The sequence below is a fragment of the Pyrgilauda ruficollis genome, unplaced genomic scaffold (genome assembly GCF_017590135.1).
Source record: "Pyrgilauda ruficollis isolate IOZ18807 unplaced genomic scaffold, ASM1759013v1 scaffold17, whole genome shotgun sequence".
Classification (NCBI taxonomy): domain Eukaryota; kingdom Metazoa; phylum Chordata; class Aves; order Passeriformes; family Passeridae; genus Pyrgilauda; species Pyrgilauda ruficollis.
Window position 1 is genome coordinate 6079504 of NW_024515875.1, and position 25921 is coordinate 6105424.

Sequence of the window (25921 nt, forward strand, 5' to 3'; positions counted from 1 at the left end):
ATTGTTAACAAACACACTAAATGATACCAGTGGAACAATATAAAACAGGGATCAAGGAGATTTACAGATGCTGGCAATTCCCACAGCAGAGGAAAAAAAAAAATCTTTTAAATTCACAAACATATATCTTGGAAGTTTTGAAACTACCCGACCCCAGAACTACATAGCTGAGAAAAGTGGTAATGGCTGAGGAGCTTTTCAGTCCTGGGATAATTCCAGGCCAGCCGAGACTAAATATCCTCTGGTGGCTGTTCAACAGTCTCCGTGAAATAGGCTTGTGGCTCCTATGGACAAATGCTCTTATCACAAAAACACTGCCAGATTTGAACAGCATCCTTCTTAGCAGTCATGCCAGATGATACAGCACTCTGAAACAGAACTCGCCTTCTTGATCCTGACCTTCACAGAAGAGGGGTTAGGCTTATTATTAGGGCTGAGAATGCTTACATTACAGCTGATAGCTGCACAGAAAAATTGTGTTGTCTTAGTTCCTTCTGTCAACACAGTATCTTGGGCTTGATTGATTTGTTACCCTGAGACCCCTAAGAAAAAAAAAAAAGACTGCATGAAAGTGGAATGGCTAAAGGTTTGCAAACTTCTGGTAGACTACAGGTCTACAATGGAGTAACTAAGCTTTACTGCCAACATATTTATTTCCATATTTATTTCCAAAACATAATAACCTGGGATGAAGCAATAAACAAAATTAATCAAAGCCTGATGCTCTGAATTGTAACAAGAAGACACACTCCTGTTGGACACAGAAAACAAAGGCAGATGCTCCCCAAATGTTCAAAGCTACAAATCAGTCCTGCCTCCCCTTCCCTTTGCCAAGCTGAAAAAAATTTGGGTAGTCAGGCCAGACAGTGTTCTCCAGAAGATTGTTATCAGGGGACCAGGAGCACAGTAGAAAACGACCATGGGATCCATGTGGTGTACTCCAGCACTTAAGACCTGGCCCTCAACTTCTGCTTCCTGTCTAGTTACAGAGTGAGATTAGCTCTGTCATTCCTCAAAGCAATTAAAAAAACCTCAGAGAAATATAAACCTGAGTTAAGAGAGTGAAGGGAAAGAGAGGAGCTGTCACAGGAGAGAGACAGAGAGGGAAGGCAGGCAGAAAATCTGTTCAGGGTTGTAGCTACTATTTGTGGGAATTATTGTCCTGGTAGAGGAGAGTGTGAGAGAAAGCATGTGTACAAATCCAGGGCTTGGTTTGCAAGGAAGGTGTAGGAAACACAGCGAAGAGCAGAGACAATCCTAAAAACTGCAGGGCAGGAAACAAGATGCTTATAGCATCTTTTGGACAGGCCACCCAGAGAGGCCCTTTTAACAGCAAATTTCTCTGTAAAGGAGCTGACTGCTCCCACATGTAAGGAAGATTTGCATGAAACAGAAGACAGGATGGATTCTGTGCAGAATGAAAAGCTGAAATGACATAAAATGAAAGGACGGGCAAGATCAAGCTGATGAAGAGAAGGTCACTATCTTGCTTTCAAGAATCCATTATTCTAATGAACTGTAAGAGGGAAGTTTTCCTGGTGGAGAAAAATCTCCTTTCCTAAGCACGTACCCCCTATTTTCCTCTTACATTTCTCCTGAAGACTTAACCATGGAAGTCTGTGGATTCATCTGTAATAGATGATAGTGAAACACTCTTAGGGGCTGGTAGTTGAGTAGTATTTCTTTCAGAGTGCCCTGGAGTCCCAGAGTTTAAAAAAAAACAAAACAAAACAAAACAAAACAAAACAAAACAAAGGTAGTATTTCTTTCAGAGTTTTGGGCAAATGGGACAGTGAGCTACAAACCAGGGAAGAACCTGAGACAAGAGGTTGGAGCCAAAAAAATGTGCCCTGGAGTCCCAGAGTTTAAAAACAAAACAAAAAAAAACAAAAAAAAAAAAAAAAAAAAAACAAAAAAAAAACCCCAACAACAACAAAAAAAAAAAAAAAAAAAAACGGAAGGCATCCAGTATGGGGGAAAACACAGAATGGAAAATTTTAGCCTGAGATTAGAGTTTGGCTCTGTTATAAGCAACACAAAACAAGTTCTCTTAAGGGAAATCATCAAGCAATTTTGACAACATGGATGCCAAAGAATTCTACAAATTATGGCCTGAGATTATGGAGATGCTGAGTAATGACTTACACAAACATTACCAATGAATTTGCTCTAAGAAATGAACAAGATTTTCCTGCCTAATTAAAACTGTAGGGTAATTATAGACCGGCACAATACACTAGAAGCTGCACACTAGAATCCAGCAAAATCACCAGAACTGAAACACTGTACTTTTAAAAATTATTGCAACCGGTCTGGACACTTGATTATCAGTTTTGTTCAAAAGAAAATACATGAAAACAAAATTTTCCCTGTAAAGTACTGGAAAAACAAGATGTGTCTGTGATTCATTCCAGGTTAGATAACTGCAGAACACGTATGCAGGAGAGAAATGGGCCAAATCCTGTTCTCACTGCCTTGTGCAATTATGCTGACTTAATTGAAACCATGAGCAGAACCTGAACCATTAAAATGCTGGGGTGAAACTTCTTATCATATGGCACTGTTGGTCACTAGAGACATTTAACCTAATTACATTAGATTAACACAGTAGATTTCTTCAAGACATATTAATATATAATAACATAAGAAAATGAACTTGAAGAAAGCTGACCATGTCTCTATGTTATAAACAGAATAGTTACCTGTCTCTATTTATGTTGCTTGTTTTCAACCTGCTATGGCTCTGTCTGGTGGAATGGACCAATGGAATCCACTGATCTTTTTTTAGTATTGAATTCCTAGTGTTAATTAATCATGATTACTTGGAAGATGCTTTGACCATTGAACAGAACAGCCAAGGGCTAATCTTAAACCTGTCTTTGCTTCACTGTGGTCAGATTCTTCTCCTTTTCTCTTTCTTTGCTACATGAATAAATTCCATTTAAATCACAAAGACTAAGAGACAAGCAAGGTCTGCATGTTAAGGCTATTTAGGAATCTAGTCCCCCCGAGTTTAATGAGAATAAGGTTCCTAGACACTGAAGAATTTCTATTTATTAGAAAAGAAGTTAAGATGGTGAAAACCAGTGGCATGAGTGACATCATATAAACAGATAATAGATTTATAGATGATGATTTATGATGCTAAGTACAATTTTCAAAAGTGAATGAGGCGTTCATGTTGAAGTTCATTGAAAGTCAGCAAAATTTTGGCTGTAAACTGTGATGAAATATATTGCCTTTGTTAGTTTAAGCATTGCTTCCTTTCAACAACACTAACATCTTAGGTGCCAAAGTAATTTCTGCAATTGGCATTCAGTTGCTTCTTACACTTTATTCACTAAGTGGCTTGAGTTAACCTGCTTCAAGTGCTGTCTTAGCAGTAAATTGGGACAGTGATTCTGCTCCATTTTTGCAAAGTGATTTAGGATCTCTCTGATGCAAAGCAGCACACCAAGGTGAGCAATGTTAGCCCTTTAGCCCCACACTGGGAAGAAGCAGACTTGAAGGACTGACAACAAATTTAGATAATCCTAAAATGACTGTTTTGCCTCAAAGCATTTTCACCCTTTACTGATACGGAGCCAGTGAGGGGTACAGCTTTATCATGTGTAATATACTCAGTAAACTGGATCTAAGATCCAGAGTTTTGCCTCTCCTCCCCTTCTGGGTGCACTATACATGTTCAGTATGAAAACTAAAATTTAATCAAGGTGGAAGATAAAGAAAATAATTCACTAGAGAATTCCTCAATTGAGAGGGGCCCAAATGGAGCCAGTGCCATGCTGGGGTAAAAGCGCAGACTGGGCTGAAATTCAGTGGAGCCCTTTAAATTATCTGAGGGGCAAAGAGACTGCACTGCATCTCTGACACAGCAGAGACAGATTACAGCAAAATTAAATTGAGGATTTTAGTGGATATAATTGTTGTTGTTATATATTAATGAATAACAATAATACATGATTCTAAACTGAATACCAGGTTTGACATTTAATCTGAGTGCTTATACCATCCATAAATGTTCATAAACGTCACACGACCCCTACCCTTTGATTGAATTGCAATCTAGTATGCAATTTAGGAAACATGGATTAATCTACATAGATTTATATTTTTGCAGGTTACACAGTTATTTGTTGATTTATACCCTTTTCCCCTAAGTGTCCTTTCTATTGAGAATTCAGGAACATACATGCTAATCTTTAATAGGAGAGCAGCTCAAAATCCAGTGACTAGCAACAGATGGAAACTTGGTTCAGTGAAATCTATACTAATTATCATCTGCTTTTTGAAGTCACCTCTGCTAATGGCCAGCAAAATCTTAGTCCCTGTGATACCTTCTATTACCTTCACATTACTTGTTACTACAGCCAGCAATCACCTAACATGTTTCTTGGCAATGCTGTGCAATTAAATCGCCTTTCAATCAGCTTGCTGAGGAATCCAGAGATGGAAACTGCTTTAATATTAGGAGTTAATTACAAGAATGCAGAGGAAGGCAGTCAAATGTTATGTTAGCATACCAGAAATATGACAACACCTTAGCCACAAATGTCACACGCGAGGCAAGGGGCCACATCAGGAAAAGCAACGTGCCAACACAGAGAGGAAAATGACCTTCAAGTTCCCCCTTGTTTTTTTCTCCCTGTGCTCATGCTACTTGAAGTGACCACCTTCTGTAGCAGTCAAAATATCTGGAATTTCAGTGACCTGTATTAACAGGCTGCACTGCACGTTGGTGTCTGCCTGGGGACTGATGACACCAGCAGTGTGTCACAGCACATGCACGGTCCAAAAGGCACACCCGAGAAAAAGCAGTGCAGCAGATCTTGACCCGTGCACAGGCCCAATCCTGCTCCTTTTGAAATCAAGTCTTTGCAGAGGCTACCAGGGCACATTCCTTTTTTTGCTCTGCATCTTCACCTCTGTGCGCCCACCAGAAGAGGAAGCTCCACAGCCCAGCCTCATGGACTCCTTCATTCACACAAGACTGAGGAGAAGGGCTGGCTACTCTGCTTAAGAAGACAGGAAATGAACATCACTCAGTGGAGCTAGTGCTTGGAAAGGTTTGAACTGAGGAGATGGTTTTACATCTGACAGCTTGTTGCAGGCAGGGAGAAAGCTCATATGGAAGAGGACACAGCAAAGCTTGAGAGCCAGTTATATGGCCATGTATAAACCCTAGGTCTGCAATACTGGAGAATCAAAATAAAACGATCTTTAGGAAAGGACAAGAAGTTTTTCTATGCACATTAGAATTAACAAGTCTGTATGCATTGCCACATGTATCTGTATTTTTGCTATGCATCATGAAAGAACTTGAAAAAAAAAACTACTCACCTACCACTGCATATGCTCTTTTAAATGAAATAAACAGCCAAACTGTGGTTCTGTGAAGAATACAGTGATGACTTGACAACAATTTTGAATCAAAATTTATTGATAGTATTTCCATCACTCATTTTCCAAAGGCAGAGTTTGTTTAGAACCTACAGTCCACCAAAGACAATAAAAAAGGTTTCCTCTCCTGTTTCCTCTCTCAAATTTGAAGAAAGAATGCCTTGCTGTCTACCTTAACACATAGTGTAAAGGAATTATGACACAGCTCAAGCTTACATTTTCTTTCACTAGTGTATTTAATGTCAGTAGTGTATTTAATATCATCGCTAAATTTCGGCTGTTAAGGGTAGTAAAAGGAGACTTTAAAATTTTCTTTTATAATTAAGAATGCCTATAATTTTAGCCTTGTCTTTTCTCCATTAACAAACAGGTACTGGGGAAAACAGAATTTAAATGAGCATTACAAATGCACACACGCAAAAATGCTTTTATAAACCGGAAAATTCCATGGACCCACAACTAGAAAACACAAAAGAAAAATCTCGATGGAATAGATTTTTCAGCACACTCTGCCTGCCAGGAAGGCTGGATAATATGTTTTGATAAGTCAAAAGAAATTAATCCAACCCAAATTTGGACTTTCATTATATGTAAGCTAATGCAAAAAGACATCAAGCTGACTCATTCCACAGGTAACTCAGCCCAAAATAAGTCCTAACAGCTGTTCTCAGTGAAAACAATGAGACAGATGAAACAAGAACAGTAATCTCTTGCATCTGCAAACTGAACTCTGATTAACATCCATTGGAGGTCTCTTGCTCCCTAAGAAGAACTTCAGTCAAGAAAAGTCTCTATACAAAGCACCTCAGAAGAAAACATCTTTAAAAGAAGAGCAGGAGAGTTCTCTGGAAGCAATGGCACACTATAGCTTCAGCAGCAGTTTCTTTAAGGGGCTCAGGGTGAGGGCAAAGCTAGCAAAAAGTGAGGAAGAAGGAAGGTTAAATATATTCTTGTTTTATAATGCAAATGTAGCATTTTAAGCATGTATCATGACTTAAAAGATGGCCTGGAATAGTGCTTCTTTTATCTTTCTGGGACTCTAACCACTGACTACATCTTTGAGGGATTTGTTACAAAGAGTGAAACCAGGGCATTTTGTTGGCAGGCACTTGAGCCTCCAGCTCAGCCTGCTGGCAGAAGGAGGCTGCCCAGCACCACCTCCCAGAGCCACAGCACTGCCCTGCTCCTGCTGCCCACCACCACCCTGGACAAGGAGGCCACTGCTAAGGGACTAATTCTGGGAACGGAATGCCTGGGAAGGGATGGCCGCTGCCAAAATAACTCCTAATTCCCCTTTCTAACTGCCCAAGGGGGCTGTGCCATCGTCCAGCTTGACTGCTCTGCTGGCAGCTGCTGTCTGCTCCTGTCTATAATATCCCCCAGGCCCCTGATCCCCTTCTCCCCACTGTGTGGCTGTGTGTGCTCCCATCAAGAGGCTGGGAAGGAGCAAAGATGGCACTGGAAAAATAATGGTTGCATTGAGACTGGATTGTTCCCACCCAGCATACAGACTGCTCCCTCTTCACTCTTGCAAAAGAGAGAAAAGAGAAGTCAGCTGTTGGCCAGATGAGTTCTCTTTATGGTCCAGAAGCAATTTGGGCATTTTCATTTTATAAAATATTTTGTGTTGGTTTCTCTTGCCACTTAGAACTCAGCTTTGAAACCTTAAACAGAAGAAAAGAGAAAACATATCTACCAAACTATACAAGGATATATACCTAAAGGTTCTGGCTACCTTTCAGGATAAAACATTCAAAATTATGTCTTGGCTCTGATTATACCTGTAGGTGAATTTTCTGTTCTGAAGGTGTATGGTTGAAGTGGAACTGTGTGCTACACCATGGCCACATCAATTTGTGCTCTCCTTACCACAAGGTGGACAAGCAAAGAAGCATCTTTGCTTCCCTGCTTGGAGGTTTGCAGTCCTAGGGCACGGTCCCTGTTCCCTACACCTTCTCAAGCACCTGTCCTGCATTCTGCAGTTCCAAAACTGGACTGCACAGCATGAGAAAATACAATCAAATAATACTAAATTATTTAGGCAGACGACACTTGAGTAACCAAAATGTTAAACTGAGAAATCAAGGTACTAGGAACTAAATGCATCTTTATTAATAATAGCAATTAGTGAAGTTGCTATTAATAAGGAGATAATTGCTATAAAATCTAGTGATACATACAAATAGGCTACTAATGTGAGGAAGTGACCCTGAAAAATGAATTTAAGTTACTGGTTGGGAACTTTCTGTTGCTAATTATTATTTGCTTTCTGGGTATTAATGTTCCTTTATCATGAACTGATAAATCCAGTGGTGTTGTGATCACTTCTGTAAATGGTGTCTTTGGATCATATGTGGTCCCAAGAGGCATGACACTCCACTGTACATAATTTATTTCCTCAGTGAGATGTGCTGACTCTCCATAATATTTCTTTCATTTTAACATCTGACTAACATTCAATTCGGGACATAAGTACTCTGATACATCATTTTCCCCTGATGGCACTGCAGAGCAGAACTAAAGGGCACTGGCTGAGTGTATGAGCACCGCAATATCTGGAGAACAGGTTGGGCTGGAGCGCTAAGTTGGATTGGGAATGGTGCTAAGCCTGAGTTGCAAGGAGACTGGAAGGCTGTGTAGGGATTTGGGGGTCTGCATCATGCATGGCTGGTGGGGCAAAAAGGATTTGAGCAGAGTTCTGGCAAGCCCTAAGTTGGAGTTACACTGGACTTCAAAAATCCAGCTTGCTCTCTTTGGTGAGTGCTGCATGGTTTAGGACTTGATTATGAGGGTGTTTGTTAAATCAGGAGCAAAGTGGCAGCAAGATCATGATGGGAAAGTGTGGGTATGTCAGATCCATTGCCACAATCATTTAAAGAAACTGTCAGGATGTTTTCTTGACTACCTAATCATAAAGAAATCACAGCCTGATTCTATGAAGACCTATAAGAATATCTTAACCTGAAAGACACAGTAGACAAGAGCAGCAAATCCTTGAAAGATAAGAGAGCATACGGCTTGTGCTCAATTTTTAAAAATTTGTACTGCTTTGAACATGAGCTGTGTTCTTGGGAGAGTACACAACACTTGGAACAAGACTAAAAGCATTACAGAAAGATTTCACTTGCCTTTACACCCCTGCAGACACACTGAAGTCACTAGGTTCATGCAGCTGTACCTCTGTGCACAGTGTCAAGCCCTCAGCACCTACAAGACAGGTTAAGTATGTGTTTCTTCCGAGTTTTCCAGGAGAACCAACTGCTTTTTCTATAAGGCCATAATCAATACTTTGGACTTTATCTTTCACCTGTTTCTTTTCAATTGATGTCTATTAAAATGTCTATTAAATTTATGTCTACATGTCTATTAAAATTTATGTCTATTAAATCAAAACTACCTTATAAAGCTCCACTAAAAATACTCTCCATTTCATATTTGGTATCAGAACAGCGTATTCTGTAGCATGCTGTGCTATCGTATTCTGTGATATTCTGTGATGTGTGCCCTGAAAACTGAGTTTCAGGGCAACCAAACTTTTCCTTGCTCTTTTATATGGGGATGAGTGGCTGAAGTGTCAAGAATGCAGTCTCTTACCACAGAACTGGATCCCTCTTATCACCAAACACGATGTTGTTTTACAGGACCTGCTCCTAATTCTAAGTTTTACTGCCAGTATGTTCAAACCATCTCCTCCCTTGAATCCTTGTTATATCAGTTTAACTTTGATATGCCTCCCTCCCTCACCCTCATCACCAAGGAGATGATGCAGGGAGTTTAAGTTGTACAACAGCAGAGAAGCTTAGATGGAATTTTTTATCTCTTCTATCTAAACTGGAGTATCCATTTGATAATATAGATTGAGGACGAGACAGGGTAGTTGACTTAATCAAGGTGTAATTGAAGGGAAAAATCAGACATAATATTAAAGAAGTCACACTGCAAGTACCTAGCACCTTCTCTAGTAGGACTTAGCTTAGAAGTGGCACTCTTGTTCCAGTCCTGAACTTCCTCTCCTGAACATCTTGGGCTATCTCAGCCTGGTAATTTCATTTGCTGACCCAGTCAACAAGTAGAAATAAAACTTATAATGAATTGTGGGGATATGTTTTGTAAAAGACTGAATAATTTCTCAGATTTTCCAAGCTTTTCCCTAACACAGTACAGCTTTTATATATATATATATATATATATACAGCTCATTCAGAGAGCAACCAATGTGACTTAAAGTTGTGGAGTTCAATACACATAATTTCAGGAACTTTATTTGTAAAAAAACCCAAACAAACCCCCAATGAGCTAAACATCACCTTTTGCTTTATAGGGGTAATTGTCCTTATCCCTAATTCATGGAATGAAAAAAGAAAAGAAGACAGCTAAACTGATTTTGAAGCTGATCAATACTAAGGCAGAACTATGAAATGAACTCACATCTTTTGATACCCAGTTTAGAACCTGTATCACATCAAATGAGAAGAAAAATCCTCAGAGAAACCTGAAAAGCCACCTGCATGCTCCTTTCTGTGAAGAAAATCCCTTTGATTGCTGAAGCCCAAACAGCAGACACCAAGATTTTACGAAGTCTCTCAGTGGCGAGACATAGTTTGTGCTACTTATCAGCCCTCCTGCAAAGCTTAGTGTCCATTTCACAAAGATGAAACCAAAACCAAACAACTCCAAGAACCCATCCACACTCAGTTTACACAGTTCACTGCATCCATTTGGTCTCGAAACGTAAACCCCTCTTTAAGGGTTGGATTTAAATATAATCATTATACCATTTTCCTAGTTATCTAAAAATGCAACAGCTTACCATGACCAAAGAGAGGTTTATAGGTGAGCCAGTTTAAGAAGCAGCACGATGAACTGGCTTTGTAATCTAAGAACATGCCACTTCTATAGATGGATCCTGTCTCACAAGTGAATGCGGAGTTATACTCAGGGTTAGTTTGGGACATGTGTTGGTGGGGGAGGAAAGACTGGGATCCAATGGATACTGTATAGCATGAGAGCAATGCTACCTTTATTTTGCAACTCATTATTTTTATATGAACATGAATCAGAGAGATAAACTATGCCAATTTCTTCATAGCTGATTTGTTACAGGATATTGTTTGAGTTTTCACTAACGACTCCTTGAGGTTGGATATTACTGTGATTAGGAGTTGGGAGGATAGAGGTCTGAGACCTTTCAAAGGAAACATTTTATTCAGAACAGTTACAAGAAAATAAAGTCAGCATTACAGTAACTTTAACAACCTAACCAGGATAATGGTCTGTTCATTTAGACAGTGCTTTTGCTATTTTAAATGAGGGAGATAAAGTTCATGTAAGATGGCAAGCTGAGATACATAGCTATTCAGTCTGGGGGATCAGAAATCTGTCAGCTTGAGAAATATGAGTATCTGTGGAAATGCCCTGGACAAGGAAGGAAGGTGAATTTATTAGCAGTTGCAAAACAAACAAACAAACTAACTAACAAAAAGCACTCAAAATTATGAATTAATGAATCTGAGAAGCTTCAATGCCCTTGGAAGCCTACTGAGATAGATTTGGGGTTTATGCTAAAGCAGGCTGTAAGCAATGCTATTCTGCACTGACAATTATCCCAAAAAGTCTGGTGGCTGTGCCCATCACTGAGGCTGGCATAAAATATCCTACTGGCTTTACTGAGTGTGAAATAAAGAAGTAGCTCTACACCATGTTCATTTTAAACCAAGGCAGATAAAAAGCGTTCCTTGAAGACAAACACAGGTTTTGAGGGATCTGATTCCCCTCCAGGCTCCTATCTGCTTTAGCCACAAAATTTTAAGTTTCCTTATTGCCAAAAATTGATATTAAAATAACTCACTTAGAAAGTAAGCTGTGAGAAAATGCATTTTAAAATAAAGCATCCTTTTCTTTCATTATCAGCTCTATCATTTATCAGCTCCAGTTTTTATTACTAGCATCTAGCGCTTGCCAGTATGGAAGAATCAGAACTACCAGTGTTTGTCCTGACCCCTCTAAAACCTCCAATAGTGCAAGGTATCCAGCAGAGGTATCACCAGACTGTGGTGACCTTCACTGGAGGATTTTGAGTAAACCATGTATTTGGGAAAAACTAGAGAGTTTTGTTATTCAAAGCACTCAACTGTTTCCATTTCAGTGCAAGTGGAATGGTAAAAAACACTGAGAAATTTCTCATGTGTTCAGAGCTTTTTAATGCAAACATATCAACAGACCAACCCACACACTTTAAGAGCTAAGCCCATGTCTCTGTCCTAAAAGAGCCTTAAAGAAAAATTAATGACTATACCACAGAGAAGACTAATTTACTAAGAGAGCTACACTGTGTTCCCTCAAAATATGTTTTCCTGGGGACAGGAAAAAGACATAACATGTAACCTGAGAGATGATCACTGTTTCCTAGCTTCAAAGAAGGGAAAACCATGTGAGCAAACAACCTCTCCCATGCGTACCACACAAACGTGATCACTGGGAAGGGTTTAATGGAATCAGCTTGTCAAAATGAAGAAGCTGAAAAAGCTTTTACAGATTGTGTCCATGACAAAACCTTTAGCATAATGTATATAGTGCAGAGTGGTTTTTGTCATGGCAAAAAGGAAGGAATATCATTAATTTAGACACTAAGTGTAAGGTTCTGCTGAAAATCTCCCTGGGATAAATGGCAGAAATAGAGCCTTGACCAGACAAACGGAGCCAGGCAAATCCCAGTTCTTGTTAGAAGTTATCGAAAGTGCTATTGAGTTTTTAAAGTCTGTCATCTCTGGTAGATGATAAGAAAAGGGTAGGGCTGTTTTCCTCAGATCTACAAGCATCTGGCTACAGTCTTGCTGGGGCATATACATGATTGGAATCGAAAATGAGCTCTTTTAAAAGTGCTTCTTAAAGGGACCCTATTCATACACAGTACTTTCTCCCCAAATCTTTTATGGGAAAAAAGCTCATTACAGTCACACAGACAAATGCTGTATAATCTTTCACCCTGTCCACTAGCAACGTGTTCAATCCAATTTACAGCACTTCCTGCTATTCTACTTCTGGACTCCCCACACAGCTCTCCTAAATGCATACCCATCCTGACCCACTGCTCCCCACCTGCTGCTCTTTCAATTTCAGGCTTCCCTGGAGCACTGACTGCCATTCATGCCTAATAGCAAGGTGGAGCAACTTGATTATACAACTCTAAAAAGTGAAATTTCTGAGCCGTTTTTAGACACAGGAACACCATAATTAAGACACATATTACTGTATGTTGGAATGCTCTGGATAGGGATGAGAATGGCCTTCACTTCAGGAAATGTCATTTTGTACCCACGACAATATATATTCATCTGAAAAACAAAACTTTCTGATTGAAGTTCCTTTAAACTCTTTCTCAGCTTGCTGACAGATCTATCCTTTCTCTTTGCATCCACGTCAGCACTAAGGGAAGTAAGGACTGGTAATTAGTAGAGAGAAATTTTCAAGGATTCATTTACCTGGCAAATTCATACCCTTATCTGCCTTTGGAAGATCCACCTGTAGACTGCATTTTTTTTCAAATAAAACCTATTTTTTTAACTACCTTGGGCAATGCTGCTCACTAAGCACATACAATCTGCTTCAGGTATTTGACATTTGGAGCAGGGGTGCATACGTGGCATCAAGCAGTGCAATGGATCACACGACACAACTGATGTACAGCACTGTTTCGCATCCTGACAGCATTAATGTCAAACCTTGAGCCCTCAAACCTCGTACTCAAGCTCATGCTTAAATTCAAATGTGTGAATGCAATGGGATTCAAGGATATAATTAAAATTCAACCTTTACTTCAGGATCCTTTTAACAGAAACGGACTTACGCATGTGTTTAAATGGTCTGCCTTGTAAAGACATTTATTGGGCGGAAGTAAGAATTGGGAAGAAGAGATGAAGACATCATTGTGAGTTAGGTACACAGGACTAGAGAGGGAAAAAAATGCTACTATGAAATTACAGAAGATGGTGACTTCTTTTAGAAGACAAAAAGCATTTTTGATGCAAGTCTAGATTTACTGATACTCTATAGCTTCCTGGTTAACGATGCAGTTGGATTTTTTCTCACTATTTTTCTTTAAGCTAGTCTATCACCACTTGGAGAAGGTCAAGCCAACTCCTGGGTTGATTCTTTTACCTGCACAGGGTGGGTGAGAAGAATGTGCAAAAAGCCATCTCTCACAGCACTTACCACTTACAAAGTGAGCTGCTGATCGTTCCCTACCTGAAAGTGTATGAACACCTGATTTTTCAAGCCTGCCTGCTTGAATGTTTGGCCAAAGCAAACACACAGAGGGTGTAACTGGATCTGGAGCAAACTCATTTGGAAAAGTAAGCGAATACTCCTGGACTTTTTGCCTGCAAATGCATTAATGTCCACACAGTTGTTCTTTTATTAGGTATAAGAGGCCTTTCTGGTTGACATTGTGAACCAGATCATCAGTCTCATCCCAAGGAAATATGCACATCTGCCAGCTTCCCTCAATATGCCCGTGCATGGGGTGAGTCAGAAGGACTGAGCAGGACTGACAATAGGGCTTTCATCTAAGGTAGTATTTCCCTGTCTCTCTGAAATGCAGACATTTTACAAGCCTTTCTCCCTGAAGGAATTAGGATTAGACTTCAAAGCTGCAGAACAAAACAGAGTCATACAGGCACACAATTACTGGACTAAGACCATGGACAACGATACCAAGGGGTTTAACGTTCATGGGATCTTTTCAGGCTATTGTAGTATCCTTTCTGTTCTGAGAGCTCTCCTGCCACAGAAAGCCTCCAAGCCCTCTGGTAGCCGCTGCACTGGCTGCCCTGACAGCGCCGTGTGTCCCCAGCCTCACCGGTGGTATCGTATTCCCACTAGAAAGATTTAGTATGCATCTTTCATGTTTCTTAATAAAGGAAAGGATTACAAGGTACTAAGAGTATCAGACTTAACCCTACCAGGTCCTCTTTCACCCCAATTCTCTTCTTCCAAGCTGTTCCCTACATCAACTTTAAATTAATTTATCTTAGGTAAACAGCATAGAAATATTATAAACAGAATCAACTCTTCTTCAACTTGCAGCACTTATTTTTTTTCTTTTACATTCTTTGCAAATAGAAGTGGGAAAAAATAATATATGTACGTAACAGCAAATGTTCTCTCACTATTTTTCTTTTTCTGGTTTTTAAACTGTTTTTATCTTATATAAACAGTGGTGATGGAACTATAAACACCATTATTCCACCTCCATGTTAATACTCTTATTATCTTGCATAAACAGAAGTGAACGAATATGTACATGACACCAATCAATCCTTAGGAAAAAAAAATGGAGCAAGAAGTTTTTATCTTTTATAAACAGCGGAGGAAGAACTTAATGAATTCAAAATGTAGTTTTCCTGTTTATATTATTATGATCCGAAAGTAGAAACCAAATGATGTATATTCAACATCGTGCAAGCAGCTAGTTATGAAATACTTTCTGCTGACTTCAAGAGTAAACACAGCACCAGTGAAATCTGCAGGTCCTAGGGGTTTGAAAATTGGTGGTCTGACTTGAACAACTGAGAAGGGAATCTGCTGTCTACTCCTATGATACTTTTCCAAAGTTCTTCAGTCCCTTCCTTGAAGGGCCACCCAAGATAAAACGGGATAGCTCAGTCTCTGTGATGAACCCTTAGTCCTTCTGGTGAGATTCCCAGATACAGGGAGGCAATTAATACAGATGGGTTTGTGTAACGTGGACACCTGCCACTAGAAACTGGGCTCAAACCCCTAAGTCATTTCACAGAGGCCACCCAACAGCTGCTCAACAGTAATGACTTTGGGGCATGAGTGACCTAGGTCAGATTTAAACATGTAACTTCAAGCTGATAGGCTCCATATGTCAGTACTAATCCCCATAACCACCCACGCCTCCTGCTTTCTTATTTTTGTGTGTGCTTTTTTTCTGGCTGGTCTTCTAAAGCCCATCTCCAAGCCTGAAAGATTCTTCCCCCTACCTCATACATCAGCCTTAACCAGGATGAAGTGTAGTTGAAAATTTTTCCCATTTACCACAGTTTTCTGTAGTGGATCCTCCCATCCTTTGCTTTAGTCATGCAGAGTTTACCTCTTCCTCATCCTAAATTGTCAGCAATGGCAGCTGGGTTTCTCACAGAGGATGAGTAGAGGAGATTTTTTTTTTTCCTAGGGCCTGTCTGTTTTCAAAAAAGGAAAAGCTGCTCTTTGGGTTGATGATGCTCTTCTCTGCTGTTGTCCTTTGCAAAAGCAACATGTATTTTGTTTCAGCCAGTCTGGCCATAAACACAAGCTGGGGTTTCCTACATAGCTAGGTGAAACAGGCAGACCAGGTGGTCAGCCTTGCATTTCTTTCAAAACCATTTGCTCTGAGGTTCCAAGACTGACTACAACTTTAACTTGTATCCTGCTTTCCCATCCCTTGCAAAGTTGAGATCTGTGCACACAAAGACAAGATCACTTGAAAAATTAGGACCCAATCCCATTATACAGATTTTAACAGGATGCATGGTCTGAACCACCTGCTAAAGGGCAAAAGTCTCTTCTATGGGTTACTGTATGTACTAAGAAGATCACAAAGAAAAACTTCTGTAAGAAAATAGAGAAAATTCAGGATATTTGGGCCAATCAGGGAATGCAGATCCCCCCTGTTCTAGGAACTAGAAGAAAGAATTTTGCTTGGTGGCAATCTGCTTTGCTGCACCTCAAACTGTGAAAAAAAAATCCTTAAAATTATAATTGCTCAGATAATCATGATGCACTGATCATGAATATAAAAACAGTGTTGTCCCTCCTGATTTCCCGCCTTTCTTTTCCTTGTATTCAACTTATTTTCTTACAAATATTTCTATATTTGTACATACTCTGAGACCCACTCAGTGACCATTCTGCCTGCTATTAGAGAGGATCCGTGAGATTCATAGTTCCGGTCAGCAGGATCCATGTCTGAATTTTCCCTCCTCACAGGCATGTTAAGTCTACATTTTGCAGCCTCTGTCTAAAAAGGCTTTTTCAAGCACCAAATTAAACACACAGAGAGAAGTAAGGCCTTTCAGAGGAGGGTAGCCAGAAATAGAAGAAAAAACCCCATATTTCACCATTTGTTTTGAAAACACCAAAAATGATTAAAACATATTATAAATGAAACCAAACTAAGAAAAAAACATATCTTACCATATGAACAAATTCCCTGCCAAGTTCCATTTTTAAATCAAAGCCATTTTAGGCTCATATGTCGAAGAAGAGAGTCTTAAACTAACAAACTTATGTAATGGATTTAAAAAATCTGCACAGACGTGCTTAACTGAAATTGCCAAATCTGTTCGGACTACATGAGGAGAGAGGAGGAGGAAAGAAAGAGGACGTAAAAAGGTTTGGGATTCATCTGTGCAACTGCCCCCAAGTTGAGACTCCCTTTGAAGCTGGTTCCAACTTTCAAGGAGCCAAGAATAATGACTCACTCAAATTTACTTTCTCCCCCTGCCCCCTTTCAGTAGATCTCAACATTTGGGACAAATACAAACAGGCTTCCTCACCCATTATAAAAATTATAAACATACATGTAGGTAGCAAAGGGAAAGAAAAGGGAAAGAGGTGAGTGAGTGAAAAGTAAAACACAAATCCACAAAGATGCTCAAACAAGAAGTAACAAAGGTTAGGGAGCTTTTGGGGTTGCCAGAAAAATGTAGACTGCAAACAAGGACAGAGATGAACTGAGTGGGAAGCATAACACTGTTAAGTAACATGAACAGAAAAATGTGAATGACAATTAAATACTTGTACATCTAATCTAAAACTTTTGGATAGTTCTTTTTACCTAAAAAAATACCAGGTTTTGCTTTAATGAAGAGTCTATCATTGCATCCTTCTAGGCAAGTATAAGAAAATATAAATGGTAAGAGAAAGCATTACTCAGCCTCTTGTGTAGCAATTGAAAAGGCAAAACTATTCTGATACTCCAACCCCATGCAACAACACTTACACAGCTTCTGTGACCTTCCCTCCGTGAAGAATCGAGATGTGAGACTTGCCTTGTACCTGTCCGTTTGAAATTCTCCAAAGGCCAAGTGAACACCCTCTGATCTACTCACAGGTGCACCTGCCTCTCTGCTCATGCCAAATTTTGGGTGGCCAGGAAGGCTGCTTACCCTCTCTCAGACTGCCCAAGTGACCTTCCAAGTCTTCCTAAGAGTCGTTTGCATTCCTTCATCTGACATCTGCCAAGGTCAACTACTAGCATGCCTCTTTCTTTCCCCTTCAGCAGATTCCCCAACTAAATTTTGTTCCTTTAGGATTTCAGCGTTAGCAATAACAACAAAATTACATCTGCATCGATGACTGCACAGCCTTGCTTCCCTGGCACGTTTCTGTGCTTGCTTTCTGGTGTTCAGACAAGACTGTGTCTGGATCCAGGCTTAAAAACCCCTTCAAAGCTTACAGCTCGTGAGGGGGTTCAGGGGCAGTGTCCTGATTTAAGCCTCTCTCTGTACTAATCTGACAAGAATGCTGTGAAGACCAAAGGGTAAAGAGTTATAATTGCTTAGTATCATAATCATAGGAGAGCAAAGGGAGTTCTGCTGCTTTTTAAAAATTAAAAATGTGTTCAAGTTCAAGAATGCTTCCCTGTTAAATTTACACAGAAAAATAATCTCAGCTCATAATGATGAACAATGACTTAACAGGAAAAATAAATCATAGCCAGAAGGCAAGTCCCAGGATTGTGCAGTCACTAGAAGATATAAAATATATGAGAAGTTACAATAGGGCCACAATAAAATATCCACATTTGGTGGCCTAAATCACTCTCTCTGTTAACTCCTGTACAACCCAGACATCTGCAGATGTTTCTTCTAGTCACACTTCTGCAACCACAAGGCATAAGAAACATACTGTCAGTGGTGCATTCTCTACTCCACTGCTTTCCATGAGGAGCATGGGTGTGACCTAGGGAGAATTCACCTGACTGGGACAAAGGAGCTCAGAAATCACCTCAGGAATGTCTCATTACAATGGGATTTGCAGACTGTTTATACAGGCACATGCAGTACTCTTTAGATTCCTGGTTTGGATTGAGGTCCCTTCATGTGAGGCACTGAAGATCTGACTTCCAGGGAGCCTGTCTCTCCCAACAGCACAGAACCACTGCCATTTGCTGCCAAATACATGCAAAGATGTGATGTTTTCAGTCTCATTTCCCCAAAAGAAAAGGTTGGATCAAGAGTTTCTTGTAAGGTCCCAACAGTAAGTGGCCATCAGCCCAGACTGAGGAAGGTCTAATCTCTATTTCAGTATTGCTTTGCGCCCATAGCTTTAACCTAAGAATTACCAAGTGATATTAAGGTTGGAATTGATGATCTTGGAGGTCTTTTCCAACCTTAATGACCCTGTCATTATATACCTTCATCATCATCCCCAAAGGGAGGAGTTGTACCAGGTGTGTCTGGCCACTGATCCTGACCAAAACTTTAAAACAGACTGGGAATCCCTAGGGCAAGTGGCAGTGAAACAAAACATCCATGCTAAATCAACCCATTCTCATGGTCTTCCACAACAGAAAACACATGCTTTGGTTAAGTCATTATTTACTTCCCTAACCTATAAACACTGTGCTTCAGATTAAGCACCCCTGGGATTTGTTCAATACAAAAAGAAGATGGACATTTGACCTACACGATACAACAAAATATCAGCAAGATGAGAGACTGAAATACACCTTCGTTTACACTTCTAGTTGTATAGTTGTATGAAATTTTCTATGTTGTGTGAGTAGAGGATGACTTTTGTTTAAAAGGTTTTAGATGGCTGATTTTAGAAGGTCCTAATGCTTTTGGTTTTTACCAGCTTCCAAGAAAATTGTGAGTGCTCAGCACCTTATCAAAATGATATGGAAAGCATCATGCATATTCAGATCTTCCAAATTTTAGTAAAAAAAAAAAAATTAAATTGACACTTTTGTTTAATAAATGAAATAATAATGATAAACCAAAACTACAGCTCCCTCATCTTTCCTGCATGTGTTGGAATGTCTTTCTAGGTAGAAGACCAAGGCTGTGTTAGGAAAATGAGTAATTTCCAGCTGGGGTAATGTAAAAATAAAAAAAAAAAAAAGATTTGATCAAGGGAGTGATATATTTTCATTTCTCATATTGGTATTTGCTGCCAGATATGGGAAAGCTGTGACTCAAATCTGTAAATGCTTCTGAAAACATGATGGCTTGCAATAGAATGTTCAAGCCTTTACTTACAACCACCTCCTTAAAAAGAAGTAGAGAAGGAAGGATGGTATAGGGGCTAGTGAGGCTTTGCAGAATTATTACAAAATTTCACCAGTCCTGTGGTCAATGGCGACTCCAGAGCTGTTAGCCTGCCACAGCTACCTGGCACCACTGGCCTCATAGGTCAGTGATGAGCAACAGCAGAAAGGGAAGATCTTTTAAGCCCTCCATCCTGCCAACAATCTACGAAACCCCAAACTCCCCACATTCCTGCACCCTAGAGAAAACCGAGATTATGCAAGACCTGTTTAAAACAAACTGCTAAGAAACAAGAACACTTGGGCAGTTTTCTCTGAAATCAGGGTGACCCATAGAGAATCCCAGGGCAAGTAAGTTTGTGTGAACACTTCTGACCAGTTGGAGGAGAACTTGGTTTTCCACAGGGCTGAAAAAGCACTAACAAGTATAGTAGGAGACAATTAAAATGCACCACCACACTACAGCGACACTGTGTTCTTTTAATGGGCCCCTTCCTTCAACTGATGTTTGAGCAGTGGGCTGCAGCCTGCTATGGCTGAACCCACAGAAAATGGACACGTGCATTGTTCAGTTTTTGGAAAGTACTCTGTGGCCTTTTAGAGTTACAGTACAAATGCAAGACATACCTAATCCCAACTCCCAGGAATGATTAAGAGCCAGTGCCAGCAACTATTCCAATTCTGATTTACAGCTTTTGTCCATATAAATACAACTGTCCTTTTCTGTCATGGGGAAGAGTGAACTGCCTTACAAAAAAATGCAAACCAGCCTGATCTTTTACCCAGAACACTACTGAGTAACTAATCCTTTAACCATGCCAGTTTGGGAGGGAACAACAAAGGCAACAGGCATTTTCTTCTGGGAAGTCTTGCATATTTGGACTCTGAATGTTCTTCAAACTTTAAACATGCTGATGGAATTTCTAAGCTCATTATTACTAAAAACATATAATGAACTTTTGAAAAGGTTTTGTTTAGACACATTTTGCTAGACCTATGATGCTAAGGGACAAAAAAAATATCCTGTTCCACACAGTTCTTAAATAATTTATAGTCCATTAATGAAAATATATATATTCAAAGTAATTCCTACCATTTTGAATACTTAGCTAAACTGAACTTCCTGAATTCAAGCCATAAGTACTCAAAGGTGAAACGGACAGAAAATAGATGAAGAGTCTGGACCTATCCTCAGAAAAGCTGGTCCCATCAGTCAGCTTTGTCTTGGATTTCAAGAAGCCATCATTAAATGTGGGATTTCATTCTCTGCTTTGATACCCGCTCACTCTGCTGTATGATTTAGTTGTTTTCTGTCTCAGTTTTTCCTTGGCAGTAGGGAATAAATTCAGTTGTAAAATAAACTGTTGTTTTAAAATGACAATATGTGACTGTCACAAGAAAAAGACCTGAATCTCTGCAACACAGTTCAAAAAGGGTAGAAGACCCAAGTGCCATCAACCCTAAAACAGTCAATATCTGAGATACTGAGAGCCTTAGCATAAAGGTTGTTCTTTGAATGAGCTTTATTGCAACTTATGTTCATATTTCTGAGAACAAGGAATCCTTTGGAAAAGGAAAAGCAGAGAAAAGAAAGGCTCTAAAGGGAGTTTAAAGAAAGCTTGTTTGCTGCAGCTCTCCAGCTGGCCACTGAAGTTTAAATGTTTCCAGCCAAACCTTTAAAAATACTTATACATTGTGGATGTCCTGAGGGCCTTATGTCCTTTTTATATCTAATAGCAAGACAGATATACTGCAATAGGTACAGAACACCAGATCAGCATTCTTGCTGAGCAGATGGAGCACAGATGGAGGATGCACCTGACCTCAATGCTAGAGCAAAAAAGAATTGGTATGACTTAGAATCAGTCCTAGGCATTAGGATGTCAAATGTTGCTGCCACCCAGCTCTCTATCCACCACTGCTACAATGCTGCCTGAAATGCTCATGAAGCAGATTTTGAAGGATGATGGCTCAAAATTCAAAGCAATAAAAAAATAATTAATGGTTATGGTTTTCTTGAAAATGTTTGGTAATAAACTGGTACAATTCAGGGGTTGTTGCTTCAAAAGAAAGCCAGACGTTTGTAGAGTTGGGATAGAGGTTGAGCAGGTGGGAAGGTAGGTTTGCTTACCACACCAGTGCAAGCTGTATGCACTTACGAGTCAAAATATACTCAGCTTTTCTGTCCACCTGAAGTGAATCTCTCCCCTTTTAACCCTAATGCCATAGCAGAAACTGTACAGTCAGAGAAATCTGGGCTCTCTTACTCCTTTGCCCTCCCTCCCTCCACTGCAAATGGCCCCAGACTCATTCTATTCACCTTTATAGGCACTTGCACAGCCCACACTTCTAAATTTTGGCAACAAATATTTTTAAAGTATCCTTTATAAATTAGAGAGAGGTATGTACAGATGGGAAATGATGGCACAGAAAAACTAAGCCTGGGGTTTGCAATGGGATTTTGATTCCCATTTCCTAGGAATTCAAATCAACTTTATCATTCAGTTCATCTGCTAAGAAGAGTGGAAGCTCAATTACCTGAATATCATGCAAAAACACTAATAAGTATCTGGTCAGTAAGAGGCTCAGATTATGTTGGCATTTTTCATTGGAATAAACAGGCAATAAAAAAATCAACCCAACCTGAGATAAATGGAAGTTATTCTGTATCCTAAACCAAAACAAAAATGATGGAACTTGAAGATTTAAGCAGTGCTTGGACTCCAATCTGCTTATTCTGAAGTGCAAGCACAGGCCTCAGTGTCATTTCCACTATCACTTTCTTGTTTTCCTCTCTCTGCACCACATACCAGACGACGGAACATATCATGAAACTGAGTATCATCTGGGTGCATACAACTAGGATGACTTGAGATTTTTCCAATAGAACATATGGCCACTGGAAGATGCCGATTTATCAAAAGTGAAGCACTGAAAATACAACAATTTCAATGAAATTTTGTTTAGGGAAAGAAAATTGAATGATCTGCTACAATCAAGTCAATATTGCATCTTAATATTGCACCTTCTAGAGGGTTTTTTATTCAGATGGAATTGCACAATAGAAATTTAAAATAAAAGTAGAAGTCAGAACAAATGTAGGAAGTTTGTAATGGACTATCAATTAATTTTTTGGAGCAAAACCAGGGGCACTTATGCCAGAAAAGGAAGAAAACACACACCAACCCTCCCTCTCCCTGAACCAACCCACAGAATCCTACAGTGCTCTGAAAACCTGAAAATGAATTCTCTCTGTTCACCTCTCGTTCTGTGCACATGCTAAAAGAAATAAAATTCCGTTCAGATTAGTTATGCAAATGATAGTGGGATACTTGGAGACAGGCCTGTATTTCCTAAATGCCATGAAGATGCAATGTTTCAGACCATCTTGAGAGTGGCAAGTGGAGGAAATAACAGGGAGGAAATACTGTGGCTTAGAGGATCTGCTGCTTAAATGCTACATATATAAACTTAAGCACTATCAGTGAAGTCCATTGAAGTCCAAGGGCTACAGTGATTTCTGCAGTGGCATCAGTGTGTCTGCGGGCTGGGACAACAAGGTCCCTCGCAGGAGCTGGTAAATGGGCAGAGCTTACACAGTCCCTCTGACCTTCTGCCTGGCACTACAAGACTGGGTCTGCAAAACAGTCCTGTCTGAAGCACACAGTCAGAGGATGAGACTGCCTCCTGATGGAGATTTCAGCATGGCCCAGGCTGTGATGTGCTGCTGTGGGTCAGGGCCAGCTGGGTCTGTGCTTCCCAAAGCACCGCTACTGAGCCCATGGCTCGATGCAGAGTTAGCACAAGGATCAAGGTAAGTATTCCCAAGCATGGAAGCATGGCAAATCCCATAGAGAAATACAACCTGAGGTTTAACTCCCCTAACTAACTCTCAAATCTCTGTCCTTATAATGTGCTAAGCCTCCAGCCCTGCATCCATCTAAGCAGTATGGCTCTCGGAGAAGAAACATTGCGTTATGCTCTGACTCCATGGGGGACAGAACCACCATTCCCACAGCAATCAGAAAATGAGAGACATATGAGGACATAGTTCAGGCCTGAGAAAACCTTGCCCTAATTGCTGATTACTAAAGTACCATAATGTGCTAGAGAAGAAAGGATTCCTGAGAACATCAGGACAGGACATTAGCAGATTAATATTAATCTCTAGAGTTCCAGATTCATTTCCTGTCCATGCTAATGTCCTTTTGATTACTGCAGAAAACAATCACACAAAAAAGTTCAATTACAAACAGGAGAAGAGACTTAAAATATTAACATTTTTGAAGCTTTTAACCAAATATGTATAATTAAACGAAAACCTAGGCTAATGCAATGTTAAAGTTGAGATTTTAATTTTGCAAAGGTCATGGAGTTTAGCACAAAAGTTCATCAGTACATCTAATCATACTGGGCCAAATTCTGCTCTCAGTTACACTGGCATAAACTTATGATATCTTTACTTTAGTAAGTAAAGGTTGCTATATTTTCATGCTACATCAGTGTGCATAAACATTAGGACTTTCTCACAATGCATGCAACACACAAAGCATTACATGTGTACTAAAAGGCACGCTGTAGACATGAGACAAAGCATCGTTGAATTTAATTACATTGTCTATGCAGAAGTTCAATGAAAAAAGAAGAAGAAAAAAAGCACTGCCTTTTCAATTGCACAAGACATTATCACTTGTCAAATTACTGCACATTGTCCAGGACAGCACGATGAAAAATTGTATCCAATGCCTGCAAGACAGCAGAAGTATATTCAGTGTTCTGTTGCACAAGCAATATCTGAATCTTCACACTGAGTTAGCATCATTGCACAACTAGAGGCCTATATTCAAAAGACGGCCTCATTTTGTCTATCTATCCTTGCAGTGTGTAGTCAGACTTGCATATGCAGTGCCAGCTATCCACCAGAACCACAAGGGACTGGGCTGTTGTTTTCCTGCAGAGAACAATGTGCTGAACTCCAAAAGCTTTTGCACCCATAAATAGTTCTGTTTGTGATCGCAGTGCAGCAAACAAGTGTGCTTGCCTGCACAAAACTGCATGTGAACAAACCTTGCTTGAAGCCCGTCTAAAAATCTGGTATAAAAAGTCCTCATTCTCTTTTAAAAGACAACATAATTTAAAACAGGAGAAAACAGAATAATAATGTACTTTATTGGAATAAGTAGGTCATCAAAAAATAAATGCGCCTACGTTTATTGGAACGTCTAGTCCTCATAAATGGCTTAATGGATTTTTTTCAATCTTACTGAAACATTATTCACCTCTGAGCTTAGAACAAGCTTGAGAAATTTCAGCCAAAAAGGTAATTGTTTCAGAAAGTTATAAACCACCAAAGATAGGGGGTTTGCAATAAAAGTGCTGTCTCAACCATAACTACAATAAATACAGCTAATGAATAAATGTGGTCTGGTAAGAACAAATAAAATATGAAAAGTCTAATGTGGCCTGCACAAAATGCAGGAAGGTAATTGAGTGAGTAAATGCCAAATGAAGGATGATCCTGTCTTCCGAAGAATTTATCTCAGTGCAAGATTCAGTGAAGGACCTCAGGACCTAAAAGCAAGACAGCTACATTTTGAAGTGAAGGAAAACCTCTCCTCGTTTATTAACAGCAGTTGTCTCCAAAGCCTGCAAGCAATAATGATGCATGAAAGATCACATATTTGAACTCCCTGCACTGGTTATGTCTAGCTGAAACACTGACAAGACCCTACCTTCTTTCTCATCCACAGCTTCCTGTGCTCAAACAGTACCGATCTGCACAAATACCCAGATACTCTGTCCAGATGCAGCTCCTTCTGTGCAACCCTCAAACCTAACTCTTGCCTTGGACATCTGGGGTACCTGCAGTACGATCATGTGCTCTAGACCTGTACAGACAGACAGATTCAGGCAATGCTTCCCAACAACCTTATCATCTTATGACACAGTCACAGGTGCCTGTCTATGTACATGCATGTCCAGTCTCAAAAATCCCATACAAAATTGGATTTCAGCTTCCACTGTAAACAACCAGAAGGTGTGCATTCCCTAGTGCCATCTAGATACCTCCAAAATTTTCCTCCACCAATACTTCTTGAGAAATAGAGTGTAAAAGTCTTGGGACAAAAGCTAATCCTACATCACCTGAATTCAAGATACAACGTGACCATTGATTCTGCCTTGAAATCCAGCCACATACATACTTCAGCTTGACCTGTTTTGGTTCAGCTGTGGAACGTGGTACTT

The 25921-nt window shown here is 39.8% G+C and overlaps 1 protein-coding gene across 14 annotated transcripts in view; it reads right to left on the bottom strand.

The window, feature by feature from the left end:
- Nucleotides 1-25921, bottom strand: part of ZBTB20 (zinc finger and BTB domain containing 20) — a 474871-nt gene that overhangs the window by 120109 nt on the left and 328841 nt on the right. The window lies entirely within an intron of this gene.